The following is a 12,634-nucleotide window of genomic DNA, read 5'->3' on the forward strand; positions in this document are numbered from 1 at the left end:
TGTATTTCATTATTTGATGTCTACATTTTGAAATACATATAGAATAAAGTTTGCATTATTGAAAAGTGCCTCTGTTTTTTATGGAAAATCTGAATCTTTCCCAGCTCAAAAGAAGAATTTGGTGAACCAAGTAAGTGCATTTATCCCTTCCAATTTCTTCTAAAGCAGAGCATCATATTTCGTGGCGAAGCTGTTAGAAACAGATGCTTTCATTTTTTCTTGAGCTTGTTGTTCTTGTTATTCTCAGAATCCTTAAATTTAATGAGCTCGCGAATTTATTAGGTTCCCGTTCCCGCTGCTAGCGAAGCTGTAGGGTGTTTTTTAAGGTAAAAAATTCTGACCGGTGCCTTCTTTAGATGGCGAAAGCATCGAGTGATCAAATTTTATTGTGCAAAGTACAAATCGGTACAGTCGGTTTATGAAAGTTCGTTATTTCAGAATTTAAAAAAATCAGGAATTGTGACTCATAAAGGTTAAAAAAAGAAGTGTTATTATATAAAACAATCGTGATCAATGAATATTTTAAATTTAATGAAATTGATGTAAATGTAACTGTTCTATAGTATTGTTTATATAGTCTTCCATCTTGATTGGCGACTTTGTACTGTTGGCATGCTTGGCGAAATAAGGGGCACTCTAAACTAGGATTCTACTGAATTTTCATCATATTTTAGTTTTTAACTTATACAAAGTTGATAAACCTGTTTATAATCTTACTTACTTCAACTGGTTTACCAAATCTTTCCTTTTTTTTCTGTTGATTTTTCACAAAATAAGGACCAACATTTCAGTCAACCAGTTCAAGTTGATAATGATAAAATGATTACTACAAACGATTTGTATCGTAATTGTTCAAGAAACGAGATTAGTGAAAGATCCAAAGTTCATTTTTCATCCATCAACAGTGTGTGCGAAATTTGGGATCTTAAAATTTTACATTTGTGTTCTAATTTAGTAGGATGAAGTGCAGAGAATCAGATCTACGGCTTGCACTTACAAGTGTGTTGTGAATGATTTATTTTTAAGACAAATAATAAATGACGAAGAGAAAATGAGGGATTGTATTTAACATTGTTTGGAAAGGTCTCAGATTAGACCTGCTGAGGCAAGAAAAAGCTGAAATGCTTCAAAACATGTTTGTACTATTAATTTGGCGGAATTGCTAGAGTATTGTGAGTTGTTTCCAAACTGCAAAACTATTAATTCAATTGAAATCTAGTGAAATTAGATAAAGTAATTAAAAACATAATTGGCAAATCATTTTTATGCGCATTAATCCTTTTCCTTATGGTAATGGAAGACTCATCTTTTGAGACTCATAACAAATCCATAGATTTTAATTGGGGAGAAATGTTATTTATTTTAAAGCTTGCACTTAATTTTATCTCAGAATCCTTTGCAAGACAAAAGCCATTAAGACAATGTTAGAGTGACAACGCTTCCTTCAGCTTTTTGTTGATAAGGGCCAGATATTCCCTGAGTATGAGATAGTGAAGATAAAAATATGTATGAAAATTTGTTATCGTACAAAATGGAAATTATACCGATGGCAAAACTTTATTCATTAGCTATTTCAGGGGAAAATAATTTTTTGCAATAATCAAATAACATCGTAAAATCTTGAGAGAAAAATATACATACCTATAATAATTAGAAGAATCTACAGTACAGTACTCCAGCTCCAACCACTAAACCGATATTACCAATTTTTGTTTCATATGAGAGCTCATAACCCTTAGTTACACCATCAATAATATCATTTAAAACAGAATCTTCTTTTGTTATGATAAGATGTTATTCATCAAAGTTGGTTGACATGACTAAATCAATGCTTTTAATATGGTGGATGAACATCTGGTCGCCGAAGACAGCTAGAATAATAAAAATTCCAAAACTTCGAGAACATGACTAGGAGGACAAAATAATTAAAATGGTCTTAAAAATTTTAACTAGTAAATTTAAATTATGTAATATTCAGAAGGTCTGTGCAATCTTTCACAAAGCATATAAAAAATATCATGATTTTCTTGCTAAAATAGAACACACACAAAATTCAAAACGTGAAAATTTATCTGGAAAAAAACAACAACTCCAACTGCAGCATCGGTTGAACTTCAGAATCACCAATATAAAAAAGAACCAAAGATTGTTAATGAGATCTGTGTCCGGGGATCAATTTGTTGAGATAAGAGCTTCTCTATCGGATTTGACGAACTGAAATTCCGAACTGAGCATTTAGAAAGAGCGCCTTTACGTATTGATCTTCACCTCGGTCGCTAGAGGGCAGCAGTGGTCAAAGTTCGATTCTGCGTATTTTCCCCGGTTTCGAGGTTTCCGATTCAGGAGATGCTACTTGATATACTATTCACCTTCATATAGAAAAGGGTCCTTCATTTTAAAATCTTCTTTGGGGTAAGTGAAATTTTCCTTCTTTTAGAGTCTTTTCTGTCCAAATAATTTCGCTGCAGAACTCTTTTGCGGAATGCTATAAAATAATCGATTTTATCGCAACTTCCCCGACTTGTGCTTTCTCTGCGATAATGGGTTTGCAGTGAAGCTAAGTATACGATATATTTTGTGAATGGGCGAGACATTTAGATTTTAAGGTTGTGCGGTTCTTTTGTATTTTGAGTTATTTTTAGTTTAATGCAGATTTTATAGTTATTGAAAATTAATTTATACGAACGATTTTACCATTAGAAAATAATGTTTTAATTATTTTCGTTCTGTCATTGAAAAGGGACAAAAGTGTATTTTAAAGTTATCAAAATTATTGACTAAAATGTAGCGCTAGAAATTATTGAAAGAGTTTTGTTGAACAGCAAAAGTCAAGAAAAATTCATGTTTTCATTTAAAAACAAGGAATGACAATTCTTAGTGGCATTTTGTTAAAATGCAACCTGAGATTTTAAAAGAAAAAAATCATGTTTTAAAATTGTATGAGCTGCTTTGTATTTTGATTTATTTTAGCTTAAGAAAAATTTTATATCCTATAAAAATAACGTGTGTGAAAAATAATTCAATGAGGCTAAACGTACGATATTATTAGTTAATGGGCGAGGCATTCAGATTTTAAGGTCATACGATTCTTTTTTATTTCTCTATATTTTTAGTTTAATGTAAATTTTATAATCATTGAAAAACAATTTAGCAAATTTTAAGAGAAAGGCGCTGGTTTTTAATTAATTAATTTGATTCTGTGTTTGAAAGGAAACGAAAATAATTTTTGTAATAATTAAGATTATTGGCCGAATTTTTTAAAAAAATAGTTAAAAATTAAGTTAGTTAAAACTTAAGTTATAGGAAGTTAAGTTAGTTAAATCTTAAATTATAGAACGAGTTTGTCAAATAATTAGATTCCTGAAAAATCTATATTTTCTTTTGAAAAGAACGAGAGACATCGTTAGTTGCATTTAGTTTTATTTTTTCATAAAACTAAATGGACCTTGGAATTTTAAGATGAAAAAACTCGTATGTTAAGGGCTTTTTTTAGTATCTTGATTAATTTTTATATTAAGAAAAATTGTGTAACCAATAAAACTAGTGTGAGTAATTTAGTCCAGGATAAATATTTTTGTGTTATTATTTTAGTTCTGTCGTTGAAAAGTAATAAATGAATTTTACGACTTACTAAAATTTTTGACTAAAACTATTGATTGAATATATTAATTAATAAATATGCTTAAGGAAGATTGTTTCGGAAAAAAACATTAGATTTTAAATTTAATTTTAAACAATTCTATCTGTGTTTAGTTTCTAAAATGGAATATATTTTTGTAGAAGCAGTTTGGTTCTATTTCCCGTAACAAAAAATATTCAGTTTTAATTTCTGATTGTTAAACTTAATAATCAAGATTATTGAATAAATCCAATGCAAGGTAAAGAATAAATATAATAACGAAAAAGGAACGGAAAAAGAAATTTTGATAAAAATTGTTTTTTATTTAAAACAAAGAAAATTTTATTTAATATTAATAAATAAAGAAAAAGTTTAAAGGAGTTATTGTACAATGTATACAACAAATAGTAAAATACTAATATAAATTATATTTGAGAACGTCAAGTTGAAGTTTTATATTAATATTATCAATAGTCGATAAATATTTTGGCATTATTCCATCAGGGAAAGGTTAAACGTTTGAATCATTAAAACATCGCGTTGAGATATTTGTTCTAAGAATTAATATTACATTGCCCTTTAAGAAAAGATTTTTCTTTATAATTATTGAAATATATACAAAAGATGCGAGAAAGATTAATTGTTTAGATTTAAAATAATTTTATTAATCGTTAATAACATTATTAGTGGAATATTTATTTGCTTTTTTATAAATTAATAACTTAATATTCCGTAAAAACTCTATAAATAAAAATTCTGTATAATTGTATAAAATTTTAATTTATAATAGTAATTTTGAATAATAATAATGATTAATTAATATTTATCTGATAAATATTTTCATAAACTACGTTGATATTTCATTTCGTAAATTTTGCATGTTGATGAAATATTTTCACTATATTATTGGAATGATTTTAATTTTTTTTTTATCATTTGATTTTCAAGAAATAATTGTTACATAAGTATTTAACAATAAAAATTCTCCGAATGAAAATTTTAATAATAGAATATTAGCTCTGTATTGGATTTTCATGGTAATATAGTAATAATGATAGAATTCATACGAATGATTTTTGAGTAATTTCATTTTAATAAATTTTAAATTAATATTTTAAAAAGTGATATTGAAATTTTTTTTTAAATCAAGAATCAAATGGATTTCGAAAGAGAAAAATATTTAATATCGCATAAGATAATTTTTCAAATTTTAATTTCGGAAACATTCTGAATCATTGTAATAATTTTTAATTATTAATAATATCAATTTAATTTATATTTTTTAATTATTTTGAATAATAATCAGAAGAATTAAAAATATTTATCTGACAGATAAATACTCATGTTATTGGATTAATTTTAATAATTTGTTAACATTTTATTCTTTATCCTTATTTGTTTTGTAACTATTTAACTAATAAAAATCTACGAATGCAATTTTTAGTAATAAAATATTAACTGCATATTGTATTTTATGGTAATGTTGTAATAAGAATAGAATTTATACTAACGATAATTTCATTTTGATAAATTTTAAATTAGCATTTTTAAAATATATAAATTTTTTTCTTAACAGCAAAAATAAAATTGGTTTTAGAAAGAGAAAAGAATTTAACCTCACATAAGATAAAGTTTCAGATTTTAATTTCAGTAACTGATTTAACCTCAATTTTGAAAATATATAACGATTAACATTTATTATCATTAATACTTGCATTAATCATTTTTAATGAGAATAAAATTATATTAATTTCAGAATTAATTTCGAAAATACCACTGAACAGAAAAATGTTTTTTAAATTCAGTTTTTATAATTAACCTTTAAAAGCAAGATTTTCCAAATTTAAAAAAATGTCAATGTGTTTATTCCAGTAGCCATATAAAGAGAAAATGATTAAAAAAAGCACGATACATATTTTATATATTTATTTCGAAATAAAAGAAGGTATCAGTTTTCAAACAGATATCAATTCGTCAAGAAAAACATACACCTGCCAAAAATAACTATATTATAGCAAAAATAAAATACTCACTTACCTCAAAAGTAATTTTATTTTTCGGAACAATGAAATGCCTTAAAGATTTGTTCCTCTAAACTTTTTCTAAAAATATATCACTTGTTTAATACGGCGTGAAACAAAATTTCATATTATTTGAACAATTTTGACAGCTGACTTTTATATTTTTAACTTCTGTTCAAAAAACATTTCGCAATAATAGCATTCATGCGGCCAAATATTAAAAACTAACCAATTGCAAGTGCAATTCGATTTAAAACTTCGGTATTAAATTTGAAACTTAGGGCATTTAAAGGTTAAAGGAATCATATTGATTTGTTAAGGTTTTATCAAATAAATTATTTAGTAATTTTTATCTAAAAATATTAAATATGAGATAATGGGTAATACAAATACGAAGAAAAAAAACATTGATTCGAGCAAATTTTTTTAACAGTTTTTAATGAATTTTCTTTTCAATATTTTATTGCTGGTTCTGTGTTGTTTATAGCCACGAAATTTTAACTAATTTATGAAAGTTGGAAAGTTTTTGGCATAAATTAAGTATGGGTGAAATATTATGTAAGCATTTATGTATCTAATGATAGCTTTTTTCTGATTCCATTTAATTCAAGTGCAAATGAGAAGTTTAAATACAGATCAAGATTTAATTATTATTATTTTACTTTCTGCCCAAAACAAAATTCTACATTAATTTGAATATGCTAACATAAATTCTAACTAGGAAAAATCTTTTAAATGCAAAATCTTGAATTCTAAATTAGATAAAAAAATTAAAATACATAAAAAAATGATCAATCCCTAAAATTAAATTTTTAAAATGTTTTTGTTTAGTTCGAATTCTTTTAATTTCATTTGTTTTAAATCCATATATGGATAATAATTAAAAAAATAATGAATAGTATAAAAAAATTGAGAAAAAATCTTGCTATATAAAAAAATTGTTGAGTCAATTAATTATTATTTTTGTTTTAGTAACTTCATGTTTTATTTATTCTTTTTTTATGACTCATGATTGCGCTTTATCCATGTTTGTGCGCAATTGTATTTAAACAGATGCTTGCTGTTTATAATTACTGTAGTAACTAAGTTAAAATAATGAAATAGGTAGAAACCTGACCAATTGTATTTGACAAAAAACAAATATTGTCTTAATATTTTATAATTTAGGTGTACGTACACACTAGAAATTTTTTTTAAAAATTTTAACTTTAAAAATCCAGTTTTTTTACAGTAAGTCATTAATATATGTTTAAACTCATTTCACTGAGAAAGAAACCATATTATACTAATAATTAATTGATTAATTAATATTTAATGAGCTAATTAGCCTATTTTTTTAAACATGATATCTTAAATTCTAATTTGTACAGACACACAATTCTAGTTGGAAATGATGCCTAATATTAGTCTTCATGTTGTCTGCCTCAATAAAATTATAAAAATATATAGATTTTTTTAACATTTTTTTCATCAACGATGAATAGAAAAAGCGAGATTTTTTCTGTCATTTTAAATTTTAAATAGCTATTAAAAATTTATTTCTATAAATAGAATTTTCATTGAAACACAAAAGATCCACCGTTTTATATAGATTTTGATATATAAATTTTGATTTGATATATAAATAATTGTATTTGGTTCATTTCTTGTTGAGTTATGATTGTTTGAATGAAGCGACATAGTGGAAAAATATCATTCTTCACAAAATGAGTTTAAAAAAAAAAACCGAAAATGGAGTTTGTAGTGAAAGTACCTCTAGAAAAATAATTATAACTCGATAAATATTCCGAATATTGACGGTATAGGCCTAATCTTCCTAGATAGAAATCAGTCTCTGTAAATCTTGAATACATATGGGAAATTTGTAGAACGTTATAAAATGCTTTGTTTCTTTTTATTTTTATTTACTTTTTCTCTTAACTTCTGGAGTGTTTGACAATGCCAACATCAAAAGGTTTCTTGAAAACTTTTATTTTAATCAAATTCTCATTGGCTGGGCGCTTTTAAATATCATTGCATGATATATGTTTCCTAGGGAAGAGTTGCAGACATTTTTCCACACATTATCAAAAAGTGTGGAAAAAAACCAAAATGAGCAGTGGCCTTCTGACAATTGGAAACTTTTTGAAATTCCAAAGGTGTAAGAAACTCTGCTATCCTGATTGTTCAGAGACTATTGACTAAAGAACTAGGGAATGCTTAGTCAACAATATTTATAGACATCATTATGTTTTTTTCTCACGTATTCTACTCTATTTTTTATTATTTCCCCTCCTTATTTTCACTCCATACTGTATTTTTATTTTTACTTTATATTATTTGATTCTGTTGTTTGACATTCTGAACGGTATTCGGGCTTGTCCTTTCGTGACCTACTATTTTATTCAGTGAATTCCTACCGGATGGGTTGTTCCGCGTTCGACCCAGCTTTTTCCATTCGGTTTCCGAATGGGCAGGGTGTTGATTTTGTATAATTCAGGGCTTATTATTGCAAATGTTACATTATAATAAAAATATTCAACATTTATAATTTTCCAAGTTTTTAATCTATAATTCAAATACTATCTATAAAGGTATATTCTATATACCAAATTCTATCTATAAAGGTATATTCTATATACCAAATTTTATCTATAAAGGTATATTCTATATACCAAATTCTATCTATAAAGGTATATTCTATGTACCAAATTCTATCTATAAAGGTATATTCTATATACCAATTTCTATCTATAAAGGTATATTCTATGTACCAATTTCTATCTATAAAGGTATATTCTATATACCAAATTCTATCTATAAAGGCATATTCTATGTACCAAATTGTATCTATAAAGGTATATTCTATATACCAAATTCTATCTATAAAGGTATATTCTATGTACCAAATTCTATCTATAAAGGTATATTCTATGTACCAAATTCTATCTATAAAGGTATATTCTATATACCAATTTCTATCTATAAAGGTATATTCTATATACCAATTTCTATCTATAAAGGTATATTCTATGTACCAATTTCTATCTATAAAGGTATATTCTATATACCAAATTCTATCTATAAAGGCATATTCTATATACCAAATTCTATCTATAAAGGTATATTCTATATATTCTAAATACCAAACTCTATCTATAAAGGTATATTCTATATATTCTATATACCAATTTCTATCTATAAAGGTATATTCTATATACCAAATTCTATCTATAAAGGCATATTCTATATACCAAATTATATCTATAAAGGTTGATTTTCACATCATTCTTGGTCACTTATTGTAAAATACCTGCATCCATAATTCCATTTCTTTCTTTCAAGTAATGTAATCCCCTGGTAATAAATTGCCATATAATTTACAATTTATCGGCACATTTTTTTTTAGAATAGCAATATAATTAATTCTCTGACAAAGAGCTCCGAGCGACTATCTACTTGTTGTGTTTACATTGCTTTTCTCAATTGTAAAACTAAATTTCTGTATTACTGACTTATCTTTAAATTTTGTTGCATGATTTTAGAAATGTCATGTATCTTTCGATTGTGCAGTCTAGATCTAAATTATTGCCTTAATTATTATTTAATCATTTAAGGAATGTGAAATTATTTTAATACGAGCCGCCTTTGGTGACCGGCTTGTTCAATCGGAATATTGGTAGCTTTTAAATTGTTAATATGGGATGGATTTAATTGAAATTTTATCTCATAATTTAATGAGACCGAAAAATACGAATTTATTGAAGTCAGTCTTTTAGAAGTTATTGCTGAATTATCGTGAATTAAAAAGTATGTATACTATGAAATATAAGTGGAAGCGAAAATCCTACTTTGAAATTAAAAGTCCAAAGAAAACATTTTTTTTATCGTAATTTAAAAAATAGTTAACGTACGTGATTGAATGTTTTGATGAAGCGATAAAAGTAGTTTGAGTTTTATTATAACATTTAAGATATTAGTACAAATTCTATTTTGAAATAATATTAAAAAAAACTCAAATATTTAAATGAAACAAATTATAAAAAAATGAAATCTACGATCGTAAATTCAAGTTATCATGTAAGAACATTATTATTTTTAAGTCATTATGTGTCTTATTTAATTTTAATCATTAACCTGTTTAAACCGGTTTGAAACAATCACGAGACTTCTCTATCGGTCTCTATCTCTCTCTCTATATAAAATGAATTTTTTAAAAAATTTTCATTTTCAATTTTTCTAGCTGGCAAACAAAGTTTTGGAACTTGACCGATTTTGAAATGAAAAAAAACAAAAAAAAAAAACATCGTTTTTCTAAATATCGACGCATGCGTAATCTGATAGTCTCGTGATTGTTTCAAACCGGTTTAAACTGGTTAATGACTTAAATTAATTAAGACAATTTGTAAGAATTTAGTGAATGAATAATTTGGAAATCAAGTTGTAACTTTAATTGGCGATAAATCGCCAAATGTGTCAACTTTCTGCTTTATGTTCTAATAACCCTAAAAGCGAAAAATTGATGTGTCAAAAGCGATAAATCACCAATTTGTTGCCTACGCATTTTGAGACTTCAAAAACCTCAAACCAAAACAACATCATATTCTCACACGATAAAAATCAAAATTAGAGAAAAAAATATATGGAAATGGAAAAAAAAGAGGTGATGACATTTAGATGACTTTAGAGTTTTGGGATAGAGTAAAATTTATTTTGTGAGAAAATTTTTCGAAAATATACTTGAAAAAAAAACTTGTTTAATTTTCATTTAACTTATATTTTAATTAAGTTTAGGATCAGAAATTTAATAATGACCCTTATCTTGTTTTAAATAGAAGGTGCGCCAAATTTGTACATCGTGTAAAGATCGTGTAAAAACCATCGATTATTATGAAAGATGTACAAACATTCATCTTTAAAAGCATATAAATAAGAAATCAATAATAATATATATTATTGAAGATTTTTTCACAAGTTTAAAAAATTTCTTAATTTTATGTTATCTTTTATTTGTAGTAAAATATACAAATTAATGATTTTTATCATTTAAATATCTTTTGCTTATTTCTTCGTATTATCTAGTGCATGTACTATAATATACTATTCATAATCTTTTTATTTTCTGTCAAATGTTTACTAATGTATTTTTTTAAATAAAAATTAATTATTATTCAATTTTATTTTTAAAAGATTTTAAGATATCTATTATGTTATTCGAAAGATGATGAGGAATTATCTGAAGGAAGATTGAAGCATTTTATGAATTTTAACAAATAACATTTAAACATCTTCTCTTCTTCTGTTATTGATAAATATTTTGTAGTTAATAAGATATAGTTATAAAAATTGGTTAAATAGTTGAAAGATTCATTGTATGGGTAAATGTGCTGAAAAAAAGTATTTTCGAACAAAAATTGTTACTGAATTTTTTCATGAACTCTTTCAAGCGTATCGATTTCTTATCCGAATGATTTGCCTTGCTGTTTTTCAACGAATGCTTTTTTAAAGAATGGGACATATATTTTAAAAATCTTTCATTTTTTCTCTCTGTTATATATAAAAAGAATTTTCATAAAATCAAAGTAAACAGATAGATCTATAATTTTTAAACTTAAAACAGAACAAAATGAAATGTTCCACATAATAAAGTACATATTTAGAAGTAATAATTATTTTCTGTACTAATGTTACTGACGTTGTACTGTTGACCTTACCTTGATGTATGTGAAACGGTGTGAACGTTATTCCATTTAGTATATCTCTTCTATCGTATATGGATCGTATTGGAAGCATAATCACTATTTTGCCTTAGATATTTTAACGAAAGATAAATGCTGAAATGATTTTTCTGTAGATATTTTCTTGTTCAGAAGTATATATAAAAAAAACTAATGTTAGAAAATGCATTTACACACGTACCCACGCACACACACACACACACACACACACACACACACACACACACACACACACACACACACACACACACACACACACACACACACACACACACACACACACACGCGCGCGCGCGCGCGCTCTCTCTCATGGACACACGCTTCTCTTAGAAAATTTTATTAGAGATAAATACCAAAGATGGTTATGCTAAAGAAAAATTTTTTGTTCAAAAGGATATATAAATAAAAAAACTAATGTTAGAAATACATTTACACGCACACGCATGCACACATACTCACATACACACACATTTATATATACGCACATGCTCGTGCAAAAGAAAAGATTAAGAGTGCATCTTTTTTATAATATCCGTGTATACAAATATACTTGCAAAAGAAAACACTTTGCTATTCTGTTGCATTCCGTCAACAGGTGAATCTTCTCCTTTCAAATATTTTCAAACTTCCATTATTATTTTAGAAACACGCTAAGGTATTTATTATCTTTGTTACTTAATTCTACATCTCAAACAAATCGAAAAAATTCAAATATTTTAATTCAGTCTCATGCCAAGCATTAGAGGAATAAAGGACTCCCGAATGAAAGGACGTAATTCCACATTCTTTTTTGATGAATAGCGAGAATTCCTTTATCATCAAGAAAGGTCCTTTTTGGTCATTCCCTCCTAAAATTCCACCCCTATTATTCTGCTGAGAAGCCACATTTTTATCTGACTGTGAAAGAAGGTTGAATAGTATTTATGCACGTTCTAATTCTTCTTCCTTTTTTAATAAAAAGGAGAACCGATCTTTTTGTCTATCCCGGGAGAAATGTAAATTTCCTTCTGGAGCTATTTTAGTGCGGAGAAGGAGAGTTTTGGTGGAATGCATATGGTGACTTCTAAAATTTAATAAGGTTTTATCGACTTATGCTTTATTCTTAATGAATAATGTTGCTTGTTGATGGCGTCTCGCTTTCAAAGGATTTACATGCTCGATTCATTAAGGAGCCCATTAGAATGCTGATTTTGCTCATTAAATATGCCTACATGAGTCATATATACTCATAATGGAGTATATATTAATAGGATGACTAAAGCTGTTCTATCATGTAA

At 26.3% G+C, this 12,634-nt stretch overlaps 1 protein-coding gene across 1 annotated transcript in view; it reads left to right on the forward strand.

Annotated features, from left to right (window-relative positions):
• The first annotated feature begins 2,361 nt into the window (after positions 1-2,361).
• The window catches only part of LOC129987494 (probable cationic amino acid transporter), a 191,614-nt gene continuing 181,341 nt past the window's right edge, over positions 2,362-12,634 (forward strand). The window contains exon 1 of the mRNA XM_056095469.1: positions 2,362-2,412. The gene's annotated coding sequence lies outside the window, so the exon portion shown is untranslated. The remainder of the gene's footprint in view (positions 2,413-12,634) is intronic.

Source organism: Argiope bruennichi, chromosome 10 (assembly GCF_947563725.1).
Source record: "Argiope bruennichi chromosome 10, qqArgBrue1.1, whole genome shotgun sequence".
Classification (NCBI taxonomy): Eukaryota; Metazoa; Arthropoda; class Arachnida; order Araneae; family Araneidae; genus Argiope; species Argiope bruennichi.